Source organism: Salvelinus sp. IW2-2015, unplaced genomic scaffold (assembly GCF_002910315.2).
Source record: "Salvelinus sp. IW2-2015 unplaced genomic scaffold, ASM291031v2 Un_scaffold3693, whole genome shotgun sequence".
Lineage (NCBI taxonomy): Eukaryota > Metazoa > Chordata > Actinopteri > Salmoniformes > Salmonidae > Salvelinus > Salvelinus sp. IW2-2015.
In genome coordinates, this window is record NW_019944970.1 from 122032 (window position 1) to 132747 (window position 10716).

A 10716-nucleotide genomic window follows, 5' to 3' on the forward strand; every position below is an offset into this window, starting at 1 on the left:
TTTGGATAAAAAATGATTTTTAGATGATGTTGCTATCATTAGATAATTTACAGTTTCCCATAGACTATAAGGCTATATATAAAATGATAGAATATTAGGGCCACAGAGGGGAAAAAAACACAAGTCATAATATTGTAACCAGTTGTTTTAAAGGAGGACAGTTGTTAAAATGACAGATGTGGGGCATTTCGTGAAATTGTACTTCAGTATGGTTTCATAAACAAAGACATGCTGATGTGCCAGAATATTAAGTATCACATTGTCATAAGTATCAAAACTGTAAAAACAATATGTAGCTTTTCTGCAGAAAGAACCAGCCTCATAAATTTATGACTTATCCTTTTTCTTCAGTGTGGCCCTAGTACTCTGTCATATAAACAAATACACATTCCATATGAATATAAAAACACAATGTGTAACATTATGTTCCTTTATTGAATAAGGACAAAACAAAGCAGGTAAACCATCAGCTCCTTTCGAAACTGAAGTCACAGTGACTCTACAAGATGGAAAGCACAGAATCCAAGCATATTATACAAAATGATACATACACATTCAAAGGTCTGTATATAACACACCCTGCATGTCTGCACACTAAAATAAATGCAGGACAAATCCATACACATCAACTGAACAGACAAATGAATGGATGCAGTAGCCTCCCTGCAGCCTTGTATTACACACAGTATACCGCACAAACATCATAAGAGGCCAAATTCGTCAAAAAACGAACCCAAAAAAACCCTAATTCCTCTGCCACCGCAGGACATATTTAACCAAAATTGAAAGCACACATACTAACTAAAAAAATTCAACACATATTGGTCCCTCAGCAGCCGACCACTGTCGTCATCAGGGAAGATTGCCGGATTGTCCCAGTCCATGGCTGGTGCACTCTGGGGGCCCTCTCCTTCCTCAGGCAGGCCACATTGTGGAGGACAGCACAAGCCACAGTAATATCACATGCCCTAACAGGGCTGACCCTTAATTGTGAATGCAGTGAAAGCGTGGCCTTCAGGAGGCCAAAGGTCATTTCAACTCTGGCCCTGGTCCTGGCATGGGCATGGTTGTAGCCTGCTGTGCTTCCTGGGGTCTGTGAAAGGTGTCAGGAGAAAAGGCTGGCAGCCAACCCCCTGTCTCCAGCAACACACCAGAGAATTCACCTGTCAACACAAAATCTCATCATTACTACCTCATAAACACAGTGATATTCTTGACACAGCCATGATGGTTATAAATAGGGGTTGTGTGGCTTACCTTGTGATAGGCACTGATAGATTTCAGAGGCCCGAAAGATTCTGGAGTCATGGACTGAGCCAGGCCATTTTGCCACAAATTGCTATCACACAGTCAGCATTGCGACCATCTGAAATCATAAGATGAGGAATATACACCAATCAATGCACATCACTGGCAATGCAGAGTGTTCGTCAATGGACAATATCAAAAAGTTATGTTCACCTGAACATTAATGCTGTGAAAGGATTTCCTATTCAAAAATCGGCCTCATGGGCACCTGAGGGGGCTTTTATCCTTATGTGTGTGCAGCCACTGCACCAATGACATTGGGGAAACCTGTCACACAAAGTAATGAGTATCCTACTATGTGTTAACAGTTGTCCTGTAATTTGTAGATCCTCTTACCTGCAATCCTATAGAACTCCTCTTTGATGTCACAGAGTCTTCTGTGGCCAGGGAAGGAGATGAAGACATCTGCTAATGCTTTGATAGCCAGACACACACTCCTTATTGTGCGGCAAATTGTGGCCTTGTTCAGCTGTTCTGCATCCCCCACTGAGTACAGGAAGGCTCCACTAGCAAAAAAGCGCAAGGCCACACAAACCATTTGCTCCACACTCAGTGCATGGCTCCGTGCAGTGCGGTGCTAATCCTGGGACCCAGTAGTCTGCATAGATACCTGATGCCATCTGCAGAAAACCTGTATCTTTCATATAGATGGTCATCAGGGAAGGCCAGTGGGTCCAACCGGTCCCTGAAGACCCTTTCTCGCCTGAAGGCTCTCCTCAGCACAAGTGCTTCTTCATCCACCACATCTCGCACGAATGGGCATGCCATTGTCAGAGCAGAAAAGGAACACACAATTTTGGGCCTTCATATAGGCTAGTGGCCACACCTGGTGCTGGGGGGTGGGCAAAGAGGGGCGATGCCTTTAACGATGACTTGGTGTACTGATTGCTGGGAAAATAAAAAAAACCTTAGAAAGATGCCACCGTCCTGTGTGCTCACAATAAGAGCTCATATGTCATGGCTCACTTGACTTTACGAGAATATACCTAATTTTTATTTTGAGCTGTGTCATCTTCTTGGAGCTGGGGGAGGAAAGAAAAATAATGATTAATACATTTGTGTTACAGTTAGCATACAGTGTACATTGAAGGCATATCTCACCTCCCTCTCAAGTTTTTTTATTTCAAGGTCCAGTTTCCTAATTGTCCTCTTTTTTATTTCGGACTCCAGTGCAAGATTTTCCACTTTTTCTTCTTGTACTGAATGCTATGTCTGCCAGTTCATTTGCGCCGGAGGTGGTTGCCATACAACTTCTGATAGCTGTTGAGCTCTGTGAACACAATACAATTAGCGCAGCTGGAATTTGGCAGGATGTGGTGTCCTTTTATTAATACGCACTATGTTGCCAGGCTGGTTTTCCCACTGTATAGCATCTGGGTCCTGTAAAAGAAATTAGATTTTTTGATTTTGATGAGGACTCCTCACCATTGTAGAGTAAATAGTACTTTCACAGGCTTAACATGATACCGCATGCCTTCTGGAATCCAGAGAGATGGTCTCCTCCTCATCATCGTCTCCATCGTGTGCTGTTGCTGCTGCACTGGGGCCTTCACCCTATCACATTTAATCGGATTCATATTGAAGCTAGTAGACAAGACATGCCAGGCCTACAGTATGCCTTTGATGGAGTACTCACTGGATCAGCATCGTCTGGTGCTTGTGTGGTGGCTCTAACAGGAACACAGTGCTGCCAGACACTGCAAGGCAATAGGTAAACCAAAGTCAGACAGTCCAAATTGATTAATATGAATGTGGTTGTATCCCATGTAGAGATGGAAGGACATACCTTGAATGAAGCGGGTGGCATCTTGGAGGAACCTATGCTCGTCTCTTCCCCCCAGGGATCCCCTCAAGACGGGCCTGCCTTTATTTAGCTCCAAGGCCATGTCCTCTGCTGGGGTAAGGTCAGCCTTTGGTGACCCACCACCCGTGCCTTGTCTGTGGGTATTCTTTTTCACTGCTAAAACAGTACAGACAATGTGTGAGCAGGCACCTTCTGGGTACAATATATGCTTGTGCTTTGTTAAATATTAGTCAGGGACCATACCATTCTGCAGAATGTTCTTGTATTTGATTTTGACCTGCTGCCATGTCCGTTTTGGCCCGTTCATGTTTAATCTACACACACACACACACACACACCACACACACACACACACACACACACACACACACACACACACACACACACACACACACACACACACATTTAATGGAGTCACACTGCAAAAAATTACTTGGTATTTTTGTCTTGTTTTCAGTAAAATATCAAAAAATGTATCAAGCTTTATACAGTGTGATGGAGTTACTTTACACAATTTCACTCATATCTGCAGTGCATTTCAATTAAAAATTTAACCGTTTCATAATTACAGTACAACTGCATTTTGGAGATGTGAATTAAATTTTGAATTGTAATTGTGATGTTTCAGCGGAGCGGTGAGTGTGTAATTGTGCACTACTTACGCATTCAGGCGGTCTGCAATACTTTGCCACGCTTTTTCTCTTTGCTTTATCACTGTGGCGGTGTTGCCTTTCTTCTTAATTATATATTTTACCTCCTCGTATGCCTCCATGAGGATTTGTGCTTCCGACGGGAAAAGTACGCGGCCTAGTTGCCATGGTAAATCAGTTAATCTGTGATCTGTGGCGGGGTCTATTTGAGTGAGCCGTGAGCGCGCACCTATCCAGGATTGGTTTCACCTGGCTTAATGAATCCGTGTCTGCTCATCCTGGCTTGGTCTTTGTGCAACCAATTAAGCCTGGACGCACATGTTTTGCTTCATTGAGCTCAGCTGAGTCATTTATCCCGGATGTCTTAATTCTACTTTTGTGCAACAGGCCCCTGGCTAACAAAAACCGAGACATGGAAATAACAACACAAACAAACAGAAATTACACTTTGGCCCAACCACTGCAACAAGGCCTCTTACTCATAAAGGTACTTCCAGCGTTCCTTAGAGCATGGAAGCCGTATTTGTCCACATCGAAATCAAACCTTTTTCTCAGATCAGCTCTAACCCTACTAACCACTCCACCCACTCCCCAGTCCACATTGGATTTAACCAAAACCACCCTTGAATCCCACAGAGCCGACTTCCCCAAGGAAATCAGGAGCCAAATTAAAAAGGATCACTCCCACTCCTGATCCCCAAACCCCGCCCCAACATAACTGCATCAAAAGATAGAATCCCCAGCACCTGGAAGAAAGAGCCCAAATCCCCCCCAAACCTCTTGGCAAAGGAGCACTCCCAAAAAGTGTGACGGAGCGTCTCCTCGCCTCACACCCCTCCTTTGGGCATACCTTGACCTTGACAGGCCGTGCCTGTAAAGGACCTCCCTAACTGGCAGACGCCCATGTAAACACAACCAATTTAGATCCTTCAACCTGTTAGAGACCCTTCTGCTGAATCGCCTGCCACACCACCGGCCCCACCCCATAGCACCAACAGGACCCCGCTTAGCCACCAAGGTCCTGTATAAAGCCCTGTGGTCCATGCAGAGCAGACCCTCCTGGCACTCAGTGTGCCTTCTGCTCCACTTCACTGCATGTTGGAAATGAGCCGGGAGGGTTTCCGCCTTAGGTCGGGAGTTGTCCCAGGCTACCAACCTTCGCAGAGGGAAAGATGGCCAAAACAAAAGCCTTGAAGCAAGGGTTAACCAGACTTTTACATATTGAATAAAATAAAATAGTGTCCTTCAGAGGGAGGTCAGGAACTGCCCTTCCTCCCTCCACTGATTGCACCATCCAGTCCCTTTTTACATACTCATAGCCCTCCCAAACAAAAGAAAAAATGGTTCGCACTAAATCCTTCCTGTAACGAGGAGGCAAAGGAAAAACATAGGCCAAATAAACCAAGGACTGAAGAATGTCTGCTTTAATGACCAGAACCCGTCCACTCATAGAGAGCCTACGAGCTTTCCACAGGCCCACCCTGGTGCACACTTACGCGATCCTCTGTCTCCAGTTGATGCCCTCGCTACCTGTCACTTCAAAATCCACTCCTAGGACCCTCATAGGCCCCGAGCAGAGCGGGAGACCACTGAGGCCTTCCTCTCTCCCAGCCCACGGTCCAAAAAACTTAACTGACGATTTCCCCAGGTTGACCTGTCCGAACTCCCCCAGGACCTCCACCGCCCTGGCGACACTCCCCTCGGATGTCAGAAACATAGTCATGTCATCCGTATACTGGGAGATCTTGACCTCTGAAGAGCCCCCGCCAGGGGGCCGGAGGCCCATAATACTTGCGTCTGCCCGGAAAGCTGCTGCCAGAGGCTCCATGTACAACACAAAGAGCAGTGGAGACAAAGGGCAGCCTTGACGTACCCCAGTCTGCTGAGGAACCACCTCCCCTACATGCCCATTTACTAAAACCCTACTTCCCACTCTAGTATATAGAAACCCCACCCACCTCAAGAACCCAGCCCCAAAACCCATCCTTTCCAAAACTGAAACAAGGAACCCATGGTGCACCTTATCAAAAGCTTTTTCCATGTCTAAGCCCACCAACATGAGATGCACCCCTCTGTCCTGGGCCCAAGCAATACAGTCTCTCACCAAACTCAGGTTCCAATGTATGGACCTCCCCTCCACCCCACAGGTCTGGTCCTCATGTATGACATGGGGCAGAACCTTCCTTAGGCGGCCCGCTAGGACACGGGCTACCACCTTATAGTCTGCACACAATAGCGTAATGGGCCTGTAATTCCCCAGGTTATCCCTTTCCCCTTTCTTGAAGAGCAGCGTCAAGACCCCCTCCCTCATTGAAGACCCCAGGAGCCCTGAATCATACACCGCTTTAAATACTGTAAGAAAATCTCTGCCCAAAATCTCCCAAAAGGTAACATAAAACTCCCGAGGAAGCCCATCGTAACCTGGCACCTTGTTGCTTGGTAAACCCTGCAAAGCAGCCTCAACCTCTGCAAGCTCGAAAGGGTGGTCGAGATCAGAGGCAGCCTCCGGGGGAACCTTTTTCCTCAAAACCCCCCAAAAACACGCTCTTTCGAACCATCTATGTCCTTCTCCCTGAATGATTCTTGGTAGAAAGAGGACGCTGCTTCCACCATCCCCTTTGGGTCAGAAACCATCCTTCCCCCTTCTGTTCGCAGCTGAGCAATAACTGCTTTGGCACGGGCAGCTTTAACCTGTTTAAAAAAATATGAGCTGCTAGCCTCACAACTCGAACTTGTCTCTTTGACACCTAAAGAGAAAGTCCCTGGCCTTCCCCTGAAAATACAGCCCCAACTTACTTGTTAAAACCTCCATCCCCTCCATATCCCTCCCCTCACCCTTATTCTCAGCTGAAACTAAGACAGTCAGCTCCCCCTGAAGCTGCTGAAAACACTCCCTATCTGTTCGGGCCTTAGCGACACAGTGCGAAATGGCCAGGGTGCACACATTGCGCTTTTACGCACTCCCACCATTCAACTAGGGAACCAAAAAAAGGCTTGAGGTCCCCCCATATCTCATAATGTGAATTAAAAGCCTCCCTAAAAGAAAGATCCGCCAAAATTTTTGAGTTTAATTTCCAAAAACTTCTGCCAAATATCGACACGTCTACCGAGAACACTACCTGGACTTGGCAATGGTCAGAAAACCAGACCGGAGACACAGTGACTTGCGAGATCGGCACAGATACAGGTAAAAAAATCAAATCTATACGACTACGGGAACCGCTTGAGTTTGCCCATGTCATACCCTCCCCATTGGGGTTGCAGACTCTGAAAGAGTCCCTAAAAGAAAAGTCTTTAACCACAGAAACCAAATAGGGTAGCCTAAAGTCCGCAGTGCCTTCAAAAGAGACATTGAAATCCCCGCCCAAAACCACAGTTCGGTTAGTAACGCAAACATCTGGCAGAGCCAAAAAAATATATTTGCTACCTCGAGGTTCAGCAGGTGCATAAATGTTAATAAAACGAAACTTCAGTCTGCATCAACCACTAAAATCCTCCCCTCTATGACAGAAAAGGAACCCACCACACAAAAGTCCCTATCCCCAAACAAAATCCCCACCCCAGAGGAGTGCTCCCCCCCTATACCCCATCTGCTCTCCTTCGCCCACCCCCTTGAAAAAACAGAAACATCCCCTATGTCCCTTAAATGAACCTCTTGTAAAAAACAAACCTGGAAGGAGATACAGGAAAGGTACTGAAATACCCCTCTCTTCCCCATATCCCTTAATCCCCTTACATTCACTGTTACTACTGTAAAAAGGGCCATACAAAATAAGAAATAACTAAACAAGATCACCCAGCGTCTCCATACAGTCTGTCAGATAGGAGCCTCCCCCACCCCGAAGCCACTCACCCCTTCCAGGTATCGGTCACTGTTCGGCGTGCCTGGCGCCACAAAAGAGCATTCAGGGCTGGAAAAGTCCACACAGGTTGATACCTGTCCACAGACCTGCGATGCTTCCCCAGGACTGGAAGAGTGGTCTCCCCCGGACAGTACCTGTGCACAGTCCATTGAAGCCTCCTCAGGATTGGTGTCTATCTCCGAGCTGCCTGTTCCAGGAAGCGCAGGAACCAAACTGGGCCCATGGACCTGCTCCCCAGACACCCCCACGAGGCTTCAGAGGCCGCCGATGCAGGAACCTTCAAAACAACTGGATCCTGGTTCTCAGCCCCCACATCTGACCCTTCATCCCCGGTATCAGGGTTCAGCACTGTAAACCGGTTGGAGGTTGCTTTTCCACCACCACCCGGTCAGTGACCCTCCTCTTCTTTCTTTTCCCCTTGTACACCTTCCTGGACTCTCCATTGTCTGAAGATGCCAATCCAGTCGACCCGCCAGACAAAGACGACCTCATCTTCCGCATAGGGGTCCGGGTAGCCGAATCGTCTGACATCTCACTCAGCAGACTATCCTCCCAAGCTCCCGTCAGCAGCTCCATCTCCTCCTCAGTCCCCTTCGGACGGACCTCCTTTACTGCACTTTCCCCTGGGGCTTTCGCCACCTCCGCTGCCGCCGCTCGAATTTCCTCAAGAACCTCTATTGGCCGGAGGGGAGATCCCGCAGGACCTTCCTCGGGGCATCGCCGGCTGCCTCTGCATAGGTCCGTTGTCTATTTGGACAGTCTTTAAACAAGTGGCCCTGCTTCCCGCAGTCATTGCAGTTTCGAGCCTCCCTGCAGTTGGCTGCCCCGTGACCTGGTTTCCCACAGTTTCTGCACTTCAGCAGGTTGCACCCCGTGGCCAAATGACCGAAGCTACGGCAGTGTCTACAAAAACTTGTTTGGCCTGAATAAAACAGGTACCCCCGGTCCGCTCCAATGGAGAAATAGGCTGGTGGGTGAACCAACTTATCGACTCCTTCCGGATCCCTGTTCAGCGCGACACGGTACTGTCTCCTCCCTGACCAGATTCCATACCCGTCCCGTAGGTACCGCACCCTGGGACTCACTTTCCCAAACCGGCCTAGGAAAGCGCCGATGCTGTCATCCCCCACGTAGGGGTTGTAAATGTGCACGGTGATGATCTTTAAATCCAACCGGCACAAGGGGAGGACCTGGAAGTTTGAGAACAGCTCACTGGCTGCCTTCTCTTTGCAGGTGTCCATACACCACCTGTACAAGTTCTCACTATTTAGAGACAGGTCGTAGCCCTCCGCCGCCATGTTCCGCTGCAAGCAGAAAACGTGCCCTGGGTCCACCTTTAACCCTTCAATGATCACCATCCTGATGTACCATTCTCTATTCCCAATTTGCTTGCCCTTGTTCTTCCAAACGAACTGCAACGTATTGCGCAGTCCAGCCCCTCTGGCTGACTGTTGATCCTGCCCTCCGGCCATCGGCTTTTAATTAAGAGTGTTATGGCACCTCGGTACCCAACCTGATCTTAGCCAAAAGGCCGAGAAGCGATAACCCACAAATTGACCCCTGCACCCGCCGGGCACCCAGGGGTCTCGGTTTGGCAAAAGTTGGCTCCTCCCCACCCAACGTTTCCCTGGCGACAGGCAGGTGTTTTTTTTAAAAAGTCGCCAGCTCTTTACGCCTAGTGCGGCGACTATTTGTTCAAAGCTCGGCAAATACGCCAGTCGTCGTCGTCGGGCTTGAACTCAAATGCCCGAGCGACTACTTTGAGTGGAAAAATACACCGGTCGGTCGGTCAGCCCGATTGAAGTCAAATGCCTGAGCAAAAAGTCTCGGCGTCATCTCTGTCAATTTCTCTTGAAACAAGATATACCGGGCTCTGCCAGAAGCAAAGCCCTTCCCAAAATACGTTGAACTCGTGAGTGTTCCTCTCCACGGAAGTCTTTAGTAAAAGGCGAAAGGCTTGTGCGTAATGAAGAGAAACCAGAGTCGTATGGAAGTCAGAGGTCGAGGCCTGAGACACACTCTGTGCACTCTAGGCTGGGATCTCGCGGGTGGTCACCGAACCCACTCTGCCAAGTTTGAGGGCTGTGGGTAAAAAGTCCCTCACACACTATCCTGGCCAAGGTTTTAATTTTTTAAATTTATTTTTATTAAAATGGCGGGAAACGGGGGAACCCATGAAGGGCGCTTCGCCCTTCTTTCTGTTTGGATGTTTCTTCTTCTGCTGCTGCTAGCTGTATACATAGCTTTGTCAATTTTTTTTCCTTTGACAACGGGAGAAATGTGTTGCACCGTTCCCGGAGGTACTGCAATTCTGGGTCGATGCGTGGAGCGGACGGAGCAAGCCCCATTTCCGACTCCCTGTTCGAAAAATCCATTTAATATGTAGTCTCCCGATGGGGGACGTATCAGATATTAAACTGAWAAYAWAAAAAAAAAAAAAAAAAAAATGTATTACTCACAAAGCCGTTCACTCTTTACAAAACCACACATTCCATACAAAATCAAATATAGGCATTTTAATTTACAAACCAAAACGAAAACCCCAAAACAAAAACTCAGGGGAGAATCTTCCCTCCCCGCCATCCTACAAGCTACCTTTCCCTATCTCCGCGTCCCTAATCTATCCCCTTAACTTCTTTGGGGTACCCCCCCCCCTTCTCAATTTCCGCCTAAAGACATACCCTAATCTAACTGCCTGTAGCTCAGGCCCAGAAGCAAGGATATGCATATTCTTGGTATCATTTGAAAGGAAGCACTCTGAATTTTGTGGAAATGTGAATTGAATGTAGGAGAATAATACACAATAGATCTGGTAGAAGAAAATACAAGGAAATAAACATACGTTTTCTGTTTTTTATTGTTGCTGCATCTTTCAAATGACCAAGAACAGCCAAGATGCTGTGAATGATTTGAATGAAGAACATACGATGGCAACAATATCTGAGCAAAGTTTTAGACAGATAACTTCAAAAATTTGCGAGCTACATGACATTGAGCATGAAGTCACCCAGGTGTCCCACACAAATGTACCCAAATGTACCCAAGTGGCCGAATTGGTACAGTGATACATTTTTAAGGAAATAACTATATA

The 10716-nt window shown here is 47.4% G+C and overlaps 1 long non-coding RNA gene, 1 other non-coding gene and 1 pseudogene across 2 annotated transcripts; all 3 read right to left on the bottom strand.

Annotated features, from left to right (window-relative positions):
* Positions 1 to 3164: 3164 nt before the first annotated feature.
* Positions 3165 to 4083, bottom strand: LOC139025986 (uncharacterized). The gene is made up of 3 exons (XR_011477686.1): positions 3775 to 4083; positions 3356 to 3426; positions 3165 to 3268 (listed from the first exon to the last, which is right to left on the bottom strand). It is a non-coding gene; the product is annotated as an uncharacterized lncRNA (long non-coding RNA).
* A 5411-nt stretch (positions 4084 to 9494) lies between these two features.
* On the bottom strand, positions 9495 to 9611 carry LOC111980425 (U5 spliceosomal RNA). Its single transcript, XR_002879460.2, has one exon. It is a non-coding gene; the product is annotated as a U5 spliceosomal RNA (small nuclear RNA).
* Positions 9612 to 9903: 292 nt separating this feature from the next.
* On the bottom strand, positions 9904 to 10073 carry LOC112076329 (U2 spliceosomal RNA; annotated as a pseudogene).
* Positions 10074 to 10716: the final 643 nt, after the last annotated feature.